This window comes from Vombatus ursinus, unplaced genomic scaffold (assembly GCF_900497805.2).
Source record: "Vombatus ursinus unplaced genomic scaffold, bare-nosed wombat genome assembly UNPS02012179.1, whole genome shotgun sequence".
NCBI lineage: Eukaryota > Metazoa > Chordata > Mammalia > Diprotodontia > Vombatidae > Vombatus > Vombatus ursinus.
The window spans coordinates 12,125,877-12,138,292 of record NW_020951957.1 but is presented as its reverse complement, the minus strand read 5'-3'; positions in this window follow the sequence as shown (position 1 = coordinate 12,138,292).

The window sequence follows — 12,416 nt, the reverse complement described above, 5'->3', positions numbered from 1 at the left end:
TTTCCATTCAGAGTTTTAAGATGGAAGTCACTTCTTCTTAAGATGGCGAAAATTTCTACTTCAGTAACCAGTTCCTTGATACTGTGTAGAATCAAATCCAGAATAGCAGTTCCTTTTGTTCCTTTCATTTTTAAAAATCAACTTATCATTAAGACATTTAGGTTTATAAACTTTTCTTTTTTTTCACAATGATGCTACCAACTGGTAGGTAGGATTAAAATTATATACATTTTATAGGTGAGGAAAATGAAGCCCAAATGGGCAAATAATGGCCATAGATAGAGTCAGAACCAGGATTTCAATTAAAGTACTCCTGACTCCAAATGCAGTGCTATTTTCAGTATACCAAGTGTCCTTTTGGGAATACTTTTATCAGCTGCCCTGTTTATAATAAAGGTCCAACAGATAGTTGCACCCTTTTCTGACTGTATGTGTCTTTATTCCAGGTTTGTGATTGCTCCCCTCCTCCCAAATTCAGCATGTTTTCTTTCACTGGGCAGTTTGTAATATAATGTAAACAACAGTAATTTTTTTTTCATCCTGCATTATTCCTCACTCAAATTATCTCCATCGTGCTTATCCTCTCTGGTTTGTAGATTTACTTATCAGTGTCATTTTGTGCACGTGCATGCATGTGTGTGTGTGTGTGTGTGTATGCACATGCGCGCGTGTGTATGCGCATGTGAATATATCACACATATATGTACATATACACACACATATACATAACCCTTGCCTTCCCTTTACCTCTCCCCAGTGACCCCAGGCTACCTAGGCCCATACAGTGCAGCAGTGAATAGCCAACAGGATATCCCTTCCCTATTCCATGAGGTGGCTAGGTAGGAAGAGTAACATGGCTGCTCATACCACTTGGATGTGAGATGGAAGACTATCAGACCTTACCATATGCTCTCCCACTGTATCCTAAAGTGCTTTAGGCCTTACAATCTGCCCTGCTGTTATGCCCTCCAGACCCCTGGGCATTGTCATTTCACCTGCTAGTGCATCCTAACGGCTCTGGGCCTTGTCATTAGCCTTGCTGCTGAACTCTTAGGACTTCTGGTCTTTTCATCCACCTGAAACTGAAATCTTTTATTTATGCTGTCTCCCCTTTTTACAATGCAAACTCTTCAGAGGAGGGACTATCTCACTTTTTCAATTTGTATCCTCAGCACATAGAATAGTATTTGGCATATATGCTTTTCATTCATCCATCTATTTACCCACAAATTCATGTAATTTTATTTTTTGGAATGGAATCTACCTTCCTATAGCCACATTGTATTTTGTTGTCACGTTCCAACAAGTCTAACTGACAAAGGCAATATTTGTCTCTTTGCATTAAGCTTTCTGGTTCACCTTAAATATTACTCATACTTTGTGTATTTGTTTAACGGTGTCTGAGGCCATGGGGTTTCTTGCTGTCTTAATTACTGGATATTACTTCTTGAAAACTAGTGACCTTCACTACTGTCCTACATCACAACTGCTATTCCTTCTGGTATAAAGTCAGGCAATATATGTAGGCAGTCTCTCCCGCCAATTTAAAATTCCTCCTGGAAAAAAATTTTTTTTCCTAGCTCTCATTAGTTGTAGCCCATTTCTGGTCAAGAACTCATCATTCCTCTGTCTTTAGCTTTAGCTCCCACATCAAATCCTATTCTTAAGACATGATCTTAATCAGCTGTGTACTTTTCAAATCTGTCTCCTTTCTGAGGCCACTGCCTTTAACAACAAAGACAAATAGTAATGAAAACACTATTTCTGCTGCTAAGGTCTTTTCTTGTCCAGGACTTTACAATCCCTGGAAATGCTTTCTAAGTTCATTGTGGCAATAAATACCTTCCGTCCTCACATTAGTTAATTATAGGGGAGCAGAAAGCTTGCCAAGTCTTAGGAGTCTCTTTGTTATGTCCCAGATATATGCCTCAGGGAAGGAAGTGTACCACCTTCTACTGTTCATATCAAGGACCCACCCAGGAGGGAATCACTAACCACTGACATTTGTTTCTTATTCTTCTGTCCATTATTGGATGGCCTTTGTCTTCATGGCATTGTATATATTCTCATCATCATTCCTTGGAGAATGAAAAACTGCTTTCCCAGGGGGGCCAGTTGCAACTTCTGTAGGGAAAGCTTCAAACCAACAATACATAACTCAAAGGCAATGAATCTATGACCATAATACAATGATTAAATCTGCTTGTGGTCAGTGGTGCCCTTTCCCCATTCTTCTATTAATTTTCTGAAAAATGGAATAAATGGTTAAATATTACTTATACATACAGAAAATATTATTCCTTTTGAATAGTTCAAAGCATTTGTCTATTTCTATATTATACTACTATAAGAGAGTGTGATGTGATATCTGGGTTGTCCTGATAAAGTATATATAGAGATAAAATAAGCTGTCCAAGATTTCACGCTTTCTTGTTGATAGTACTAGAGTTATACTTCATATTTTTGCTCTTAGTCATGTATGCTAATTCAGAAGTTTTCAAGAATTCTTGATATGGTTATTTTTGTATCCTCCACCAGTTGTCATCCTGATTCCATGTGGGAACTATTTCCAAATCTGAACTTCCCAAATCTGATGAAGAATGGTTTATACAGGAAAATTAATGGCATCATACTCAGGTACTCCCTTGCCACTACAATATCAAACTCTTTATAAACTGAAGATATTTATTAAGTACCCATCTTTGAATAGCTAAAGCTAAGCATGCCTTTGTCCTTTGAGAGGCAATAATCTAAGACAAACATTGATGTTGGAAACAAATGATATACAAAGCATAGCATCAACACTGAGCATGTACATAAATAAATGTGATGTATTTAAATCAATGGATAACTTTGAGCCAATGAATATTTATATTGAAACATAGGAGTAGACCCATTGATAATTAATTCACCACCATTTCAAAGAGTTTAAGAATGCTTCATGGAAGGAGTGGGATGAGATTTTGGCTGAATAAATGAGTTTAGCATTCTGGAGGACTGCAGTATTAAGCATTAATTGTAGATATTATTAGAGACAGGATTTGACAGAGAAGAGTGTTTGAAATAGTTCAAGCAAAAGGTGACCACAATTTGGTCTAAAGTTCTAGTTGTGGAAATGAGAGGAAGGACAGATTTAAATATGGCAAACATATTTATCAATATCGGGTAGCCAGTCAGATGTATTAAATGAAAATGATGATGCATCAAAAATATTCTTAGATTTCTTATTAGTGATACAAAATATAAAGCCAGGCAGAAGAACTGAAAGCATTCGACTAGATGTTTAATTATTCTTTTCTTAAGAATAGCTATGAGTCTTTGGTAGTAGCTAAGAATCACTATACTCTTATTTTATGCCTCTTGCACATTAATATAATAACTAGACGAATTAGACTTTGTATATGAAAAGATAAGATGCATTAACAGATGTAGAGGGCAATACTGGAGATAGATGTTAATAACTGTTAGTTCTTTTCTCATGTCTAATACTGTGTTAGAAAATTTTAATCATCAACAATTAGCATTTGCTACATTTGAAAACATCTTTATACTTTAAAAAACTTTACAAATATCATTAGATCATAATAACAATTCTATGAGGGAAGTGACATTTTTTATGTGATACCAATTAGTATTCAAATAGATTTCTGACCTCATATATTTGATTATCATCAGTGACGCAGATCTTACGCCATCCATGTTTGCCCATCCTGGGTGACTTGTTCTTTCATAAGTCTGCTGTAAGGGAATTAAATTAGTGGTCTTCCTGACATTTTGAAGCTACCAAAGGTATACTTAGGCTGTTCACTTCTTATTTTTTGCTCGACAAGTCCATTTTTTCCTATTATTCATTTCCCTGGTGACATCCTTTACTCTGGTTCTTCTTTGAAACTCTATGTTTGTTTCAGGGTGCAGATTGCTCAAACCCAGCATGGGCATCTCCATTAGCCTCTGATTGATACTCATCTTTGATTATTTGGAGATTGCATGGTCCATGATTCATAGCCACATAATAATGGTAGAATATTTGTATTAAAAATGTGGGCTTTTGTTTTATGGAGAATTGTGGGGAAGTTCATTAATGGGGCTTTGCAATTTCTTGAAAACAATTCAGAGCACTCTCCTCATCTGGTTTAATTCTGGGTCTGATTCATCTTTCCATTCATAGTATTTGTCTTAGAGCTCATGATGATGGATGAGTTTCTCAGGTTGCTTATCTACTTTCATATCATCATCTAAGCAAGAGACACAATTCATACATGTATTTTATCTTATGAGGATTTTTAGATCATGTTCTTCTAAGTGGCGAAAGACTTCTTCTAGGAGGCTCTTCAGTGTTCTGAGGTTTGATGCAACCAGCACAATGCCATCTCTGAGCAGAAGTAGCTGAAGGACCTCATCAACCACAGGGAGTTCTTTTTCAAACTGGAATCTGTTTTGTGTCTTGCCTGATATTTATGGCAAGATGGTCAAGCAAGGTTTTCTCTGTTGCTGTATAAGGAATCTTGAAAAAATGTGATATATGTGTGGAGGACACCTTGTTTAAAGAGAGCATTTAAGGTATTCTGCTCCACAAAAGTCTATCTTTCCTACTAATACAATTATATCGACTCTAGAACAAATCTATTTTATGTACCTTTGGCCTAATCCAGCTTCTTTTCATGTCTTTGTTTTCTTTAGCAACAGTTCTACCTCCTCCATAAGTTATCCAAGACTGGGATATTGAAGTCTAAGTGCTGTGGCTCTTTCTGCTTGGTGGTTAAAAAAAAGTTTGCTATAAATCTTTGCAGATCTCTTCTTCTTTTCTTTTTTGCTGTCTTCCTTCAATTTTCATCCTCAGGTTCCCTTTGGATTACTTCATTTAGGTTTCACCAAGCTTTCTTTAAACCGATTTTTATCCTTCGTTACTTTTCTGTTTTACGAGGCAATACTATTCATAATACTCTTTCGTTTTTGTCTTTGTAGGACCTAGCTTGGCCCAGAGTAGGTGCTAAGCAAATGCTTGTTGATTGAGTTATCATCATCCATAAGATTTTTAAAAATGTGTTCACATCAAAACCCAGTGTATGATAAGGTGGAAGACATAAATTACCTGGGGAAAAATTCCCTATTTGATAAAAACTACTGGGAAAAGTGGAAATCAGTCTGGCAGAAATTAGGTTTAGACCAGCACCTTACACACATTCAACAATATATTCTAAATGGAAACATGACCTTACTATTAAAGATCATAGTATTAAAAAGTCGGGGTGAGGGGCCAGAGCCAAGATGGTGGAGTAAAAGCAGTGACTTGCTTGAGCTCTCCCCCAAACCCCTCCCAATACCTGTAAAAAATGTCTCTGAACAAATTCTAAAGCAGCAGAACCCACAAAAAGACAGAGTGAAACAAATATCCAGCCCAAGACAACCTGGATGGTTAATTGGAAAGGTCTATTGTGCTGGGCTAGTAGAGGAACGCAGTTCAGTGTAGGCGCATAGGCAAAAACAAGGCATCAGTGAACCTGGAGCAGGCCTCAGGGGACTGAATCATGGGCAGCTGTGGCGGTTTCCAGACTTCAACCAACAAATGCCAAAGACATCTTAGAAGGTCAGTAGGAAAAATCTGTGACCTTGGTGAGAGAGAAGCTCAGTCCCAGCCCCAGTCCCAGGACAGCCCCAGGGTGGCAGCTATTTCTGGAGCTCTCTGCCTACAGACTGAGGGGGGATCAAGTGGCTGATCTGAGGGGGATTGCAGGGATATCTTTGCTGTTGCTGAGGCATAATTCTCTTGCTTTGCACATGCTTGGATTTGGGTCGCAGTTTTGGGTGGCGGTCCTGGGGCAAGGAGGAGCGCTGGTATGGTGGAACTTGTAGTGGCGGTGGAGAGGAAATCCTTACAGAAGAGGATTTCTTTCAAAGCAGAAAAGAGTGACTGTGGTCACTCATAGACCAGAGCACAGGCCAGGAAAGGAGTAAACACCTTGCCTTTAATCATACCACCTTGGAAGAACAGAAAATTTACAGGTCCCTAGAAGTATCTCTGAAAACAGCTATACAAAACCCTCAAAACTTAGGACAGTACATTCTGCACACTGGAAACAGACCCCTACCTTAATAAAGAGTTTATAACTCAAGTAATTGACTGGGATCATGAGCAAACTGCACAAAAAAAAAAAGTCAGAGCATAGAATCTTTCTTTGGTGACAAAGAAGATCAAAACATACAACCAGAAGAAGACAACAAAGTCAAAGCTCCTACATCCAAAGCCTCCAAGAAAAATATGAATTGGTCCCAGGCCAGAAAGAACTCAAAAAGGATTTTGAGAAGCAAGTAAGAGAAGTAGAGGAAAAACTGGATAGAGAAATGAGAGTGATGCAAGAAAATCATGAAAAACAAGTCAACAGCTTGCTAAAAGTGAACCAAAAAAATTCTGAAGAAAATAACACCTTAAAAGTAGCCTAACCCAGATGGCAAAAGAAGTCCAAAAAGCCAATGAGGAGAAGAATGCCTTAAAAAGCAGAATTGGCCAAATGGAAAAGGAAGTCCCAAAGCTCACTGAAGAAAATACTTCCTTAAAATTAGAATGGAGCAGTTGGAAGCTAGTGACTTTGTGAGAAAGCAAGACATTGTAAAACAAAACCAAAAGAATGAAAAAAATAGAAAACGACGTGAAATATCTCATTGGAAAAACAACTGACCTGGAAAATAGATCCAGGAGAGAGAATTTAAAAATTATTGGACTACCTGAAAGCCATAATGAAAAAAAAAAAAGAGCCTAGACATCATCTTTAAAGAAATTATCAAGGAAAACTGACCTGATATTTTAGAACCAGAGGGCAAAATAGAAATTGAAAGAAACCATCGATCACCTCCTGAAAGAGATCCCCAAAGGAAAACTCCTAGGAATATTGTAGCCAAATTCCAGAGTTCTTAGGTCAAGGAGAAAATATTGCAAGCAGCCAGAAAGAAACAATTGAAGTATTGTGGAAACACAATCAGTATAACACAAGATTTGGCAGCTTCTACATTAAGGGACTGGAGGGCTTGGAATATAATATTCCAGAGGCCAAAGGATTTATAGGATTACAACCAAGAATCACCTACCCAGCAAAACTGAGTATAATCCTTCAGGGGGAAAAAATGGATATTCAATGAAATAGAGGAGTTTCAAGCATTCTTGATGAAAAGACTAGAGCTGAATAGAGAATTTGACTTTCAAATACAAAACTCAAGAGAAGCAGAAGAAGTAAACAGTAAAGAGAAATCATAAGGGACTTACTAAGATTGAACTGTTTACATTCCTGCATGGAAAGATGATATTTGTAACTCATGAGACCTTTGTCAGTATTAGGGTAGTTGGAGGAGAAAAAACTGTATGTATGTGCAGAGAATAAAATTAAGGGGTAAAAGAGAATTATACTGGGAGATGAGAAAAGGGAGAGGTAGAATGGGGTAAATTATCTCACATGAAACAGACAAGAAAAGGCTTTTACAGTAGAGGGGAAATGGAGGGAATGAGTGAATCTTATTCTCATCAGGTTTGGCTTAAGGAGGGAATAACATACACACTCAATTAGGTATGGAAATCTATCTTACCCTACAGGAAAATAGTGGGGAAGGGGATAAGAGAGCAGAAGCAAACACTTCTAAGGAGGGACAGGGTCAAAAGAGAGAATAGAATAAATGAGGGGTGGGATAGGATGAAGGGAAATACAGTTAGTTTTCCACAGCATGACTACTACGGAAGCGTTTTGCACGACACATGTATAACCTGTATCGAGTTGCTTGCCTTCTCAATGAGGGTAGGTGGGGAGGGAGGAAGGGAGAAAATTTGGAACCCAAAGTTTTAAAAACAAATGTTAAAAATTGTTTTCACATGCAACTGGGAAATAAGATATACAGGCAATGGGGTATAGAAATCTATCTTGCCCTACAGGAAGATAGAAGGGGAAGGGGATAAGAGAAGGGAGGGAGATAGAAAGGAGGGCAGATTAGGGGAAAGGGTTTTCAGAATGCACACCATCTTGGGGTGAGGGGAGGGATGAGATGGGGAGAAAATTTGGAACTCAAAATCTTGTGAAAGTGATTGCTGAAAACTAAAAATAAATTAATTAAAAAAAAAATTAGAAGAGAAATATACCTCTCTCAGCCATGGGTAGGAGATATATTTTTAACCAAACAAGAGATAGAGGCAATTACAAAAGGTAAAATAAATAACTGACTACTAGTAACCAAAAAGCTTCTGCACAAATAATACCAATTTATCTTGGATAAGAAGGGAAGTGGTCAAATGGGAAAAAAATGCTTATGTGTGTGTATGTATGTATATACATGCACACATATGTGTATACATATATATTTATCAATATGTAAATGTTCAAAGGATATGAACAAACAGTTCTCAAAAGAACTGCAAAGTATTCACAATTACATCAAAAAATGCTCCAAATTACCAATAATAAAACAAATGAAAATCAAAACAAACCTGAAGTTTCACTTCACACCCTGCAAATTGGGGAAAAAAAACCAAAACAACAAAATGGAGAGTCCGTGGAAGGATGGGCATAGAAATACATTGTTGCTGGAATTGTAAAATGGAACCACCATTTTGGAAAGCAATTTGGAATTATGCAAATAAAGTCACTAAAATGTCTATGCCTTTTGAACTGGAGACTCCATTATTGGATTCATATCCAAAAAGAAGCGATCAACAAGAAAAAAGTCTCTATGTCCTCTAAAATATTTATAGCAGCACTTTTTGTGCTAGCTAAGAATTGGAAACAAAATAGATACCCACCAACTGGGGAATAGCTAAACAAATTATGGTACATGAATATAATGAAATATTACTGTGCTGTAGGAAAATGATATGTGTGATAAATACAGAAAAGCATGGAAAGATCTATATGAAATGATGCAAAGTGAAGCTGAAGCAAGAAAACAGTATACTTGGTAGCTACAAAATGTAAATGGAAAGAGTAACTAGATACCATAAAATCAAAAGTAAACATCATAAAATTATAAACTCAAACAGGATTTGAATAAAGAGATATGAGAAGACACCTCCAACCTAACCCTTTATGGAGGAAGGAGGTCCACAGGTATTCCACTGTGCATGTTTTTGAACTTTTTCAACATACTGGTCAGTTGTACTATTTTTTTTTCTCTTCAAAAGAAAAATCCTACTTTTATATGGTACAGCTCTTGGGGAGAAGGAGGGAAAGGAGTATTTGAGATAACTGGTGATGTAAGAAACAGAAAATATCAATAAAAATATTTAACAGAAATGTTTACATTGGTCAAACTTCTGAGAGGCAGTTTGGCAAAGCAGCTTTAAGGCTGGCCTGGAGTTAGGAAAATGGGTTCAAGTTACACTCTGAAATCCTGGATAACTTCTCAGTATCGCCAACAACTTTCTTATATTTATAAGTTATAGAAGAATTTCTGATCTGCATTGGCAGAAGAGATTTGCTGTATATCACTAAAATCATAGGTTAGATTAAACTCTAATCTCCCCCCTTCCTCCCCTAAAGAAACACAACAAACTTATGAGGCAATATATTCTGTGTCTATATCCCTTTCTTTCATGTGTATTGTTTTTCATCATAAAAATTTGAAAGACAGGATTGAGTTGTTTCAATTGCATACTATATATTTTGTTTTCATCCTTCTGGTTTTGTATTAATTTTGACCTTTCCTGTAACATTGATGGCTTAACTATACACAGACAATTCAGAAATGACTTCCACATCAGTAATAAACTGCTTCCTGGCTATTAAAAGATAATTTAATTTTTTGTTATGTTGTTAGTGGCTCACCATATCTACTGACTTCTATTTCTTTTTTTTTAAAGAAAGTATGAGTGATATATGGACATGAGGCTTTCGTATATTCTACAGTCTTTTGGCTTCTCATTCCTTACATCTATGTTATATTTTTTCATTATATTTCTTACCATCTACACATACTATAACAATTGCATTGAAGTCACCAGGTATCAAAATATTTTTATTTAATTTGGAAGATCTTATCAAGTTCTCAGAAGAATTTCTTTACCTCTTCATTCTCTGTAGATATTGATGTGTAAGCTGCAATAATTTTCACCAATACTTCTCATGAGTACTGCAATATGAGGTGTCTAAATGTGCCATGAAATGACGTTTCCTATTGCCTCTGGAAATGACAAAACTAATTCTGTCAATTTCTTTGCCTCTCCAAGATGATCCTGTGAGCCATTCTTTCATTTTGCTATAATTTTTTTTTCTTTTGGATTAATTCATATCATGAATGCCAAGATAAATACAAGTCAGTTCTTTCAGTCATATATCCTTTATAAGTAGTTAATTCAGGTAAAATGTTGAACTAGATGTAGCTACACAACATAGCAGGATGTCTGCTTGTGAAATGATCACAATGGTGCTGATGTCTGGGGTAAAATGGATATTTATGGCCAAGTTGTTGGCTATTATATATTACATATCTGTTGTTATTGTTTATTGCTATTATAAATAACAATAGTTTCCAAAGTACTTTCACATACATAATCCCATGTGCTCACTGAAATAATTCTAGTAGGTAGATAGGGAGGGCAATTATTAGCTCTATTTTGCAGATGAATGAATAGATGAAAAAGCATTTATTAAGTGCTTATTACTAGCATTGTACTAAGATGGGGAATACAAACAGAAAAACTGAGACAGTTCCTACTGTCAAGGAGCTCACATTCTATTGGAGGAGACACCATATATAGGTGGTTTCAGTTGCGAGTCAGATGGAAAGGGCCCATGGTCTTTAGGGTACAACGAAGCAGATGGTAATGCATCTTCTTTAATGTCATTTCCACTGATTAAAAAACCACATCCATTTCTGATGCTGAACCATTTGACAGTGTCAAGGACTTTGGTGGCAAGAACGTTCTTCTATGGATCTTCAATAGATGTGGCTGTCAGTGAGGCAGCACCTTGTAGCAACTGTTTGTTGATGGCAGTTTGTCAGTAGTGTGGTGTGGTAGTTTAGCTTGCCTGAATGTGCTTCTGACTCTGGACTTTGGTACCATGACTCAGCTGCCTTCTCATCTTGAAACATCCCTCTTCCATCTCAGTTCCCTTCTCATATTTTAGGAGTCTGTATTTTGGGGCTAGGCTTGGCAATGCTTCATTCCCTTCCTGGGGTATGTTTCTGATTTTTCACCCTATTTTTCAGTTTCTTTTGATGTGTTTTCTTCTCTTATTAGAAAATAAGCTCCTACAGCACAGATGCTTTTTTTGGCTTCTATTTATATATTAAGCACTTAGCACAGTTTTGGCACATAATAAGTGTTACCTGTCTGCCTGCCTGATGTGTCTCCCATCTCTTTCAGAGTGTCCATTTGCTTAAGCTATACAGGTCTTGTCTGCCCTGCAGGTAGAGGGAAGTCTGATGTCAATAAATATAGCTAGCCCGTCTCCACAGGTGTTGCTTCATTGGATGATGTCTGTGCTGTAGGAGGTTCAGAAAAGTTAAGTGACTTTCCAAGGCTGCAGGTCACAAAGTTCTTGGGGGGAGAGAAGAGAAGAAGGACCTAGGACTCAGTTCTAGGATTTCTGACTTGCAGGTCAATATTCTTTCTATTTCATCACCTAGCTTACCAGAATGAAACAACTTATCAATCCACAAATATTTATTAAGCATTTAGGTGTGCCAAGAACCAGCAACTCTATTGCTAACTGCCACAAATGCTACAAATCCCAATAGGTCTGTAAGGACAGAGGCTATGGGTACTTCCATGTATGGCACCTTTAATTTTTTTAAATTATCAAATATATAGATAAGATAGATAGATAACAATCACTATCAAATGTGAATTTAGAAAAATGGCTCACCAATGACTTGCTAGTAAGGAGAAAAAATGTGTCACAGTTCAAAATTAGATTTTACAGTAAAACATGGGAATTGTTTTCCCACTGTTTCTTGTCCTGTCAGCATGTGACGTTTGTGAAATGTACACATTACTGCCAACATTTGATGGATGGCATATAGATAAATAAGGTATTTCATACTTAGTGTAGCCATATCATGTGGCTTCAGGAGGAAGATTATTCAGAAGTCTGCTGGTTACTCTGATTTGATTATTCATATATAGAGAAAAAGGAGGTAATCATATCTTCTTTCTTCATCGAGAGAGACACAATAAAGTAACATGAATAAATAAAATGAACTTTTTGTGTGTCTCCATTTCATTTTCATTTCATTTCCTTTTTTTCTGTCCTGTTAGTATCCTCATCGTCTCCTCTTTCTGAAAGGAGTATACAAAATAAATGTTATTGTGAGAATAAAAGCAGAATTTATGAATTCAAAAAAAGTTTTTAGAAATATCAAATCCTCACGTAATAATGTACTTTGGGGAAATAAAAGTAACTATTAGTAGTCAGATTTTGTTGTTAATACTAGCCCAAGAC